The following is a 355-nucleotide window of genomic DNA, read 5'->3' as shown; positions in this document are numbered from 1 at the left end:
TGACACGCAAGACAAGCACCGGCTAGACTTCTGGAACGCCCGTCGCCGCCTCTTGGTGGAGGAGCAGGGGAAGACGCGAGGGAAACAGGTAGGGCTGCCCTCCAACATCCTGGCGGAGATTGAGGCGCAGGCCATGGAGGGCGGGAAGGAGGGCGGGAAGGAGGGCGGGAAGGAGGGCGGGAAGCCCCCAAGCATCTGTTTGAAGGCGCGGGACGTGCAGTTTCTCTTCGCGTTGTACCCGGCGTTGAAGACCCTGTACCAGAAGAAAGTGCCCGAGGAGATGGAGGAGCGCACATTTTGGTCGCAAGTCTTAAGGAGCATTCAATTTCACAAGCAACGTTTCGAAGCCCACATT

This window comes from Nannochloropsis gaditana, assembly GCF_000240725.1.
Source record: "Nannochloropsis gaditana CCMP526 unplaced genomic scaffold scaffold252, whole genome shotgun sequence".
Taxonomy (NCBI): domain Eukaryota; class Eustigmatophyceae; order Eustigmatales; family Monodopsidaceae; genus Microchloropsis; species Microchloropsis gaditana.
Note: the sequence above shows the minus strand (reverse complement) of the source record.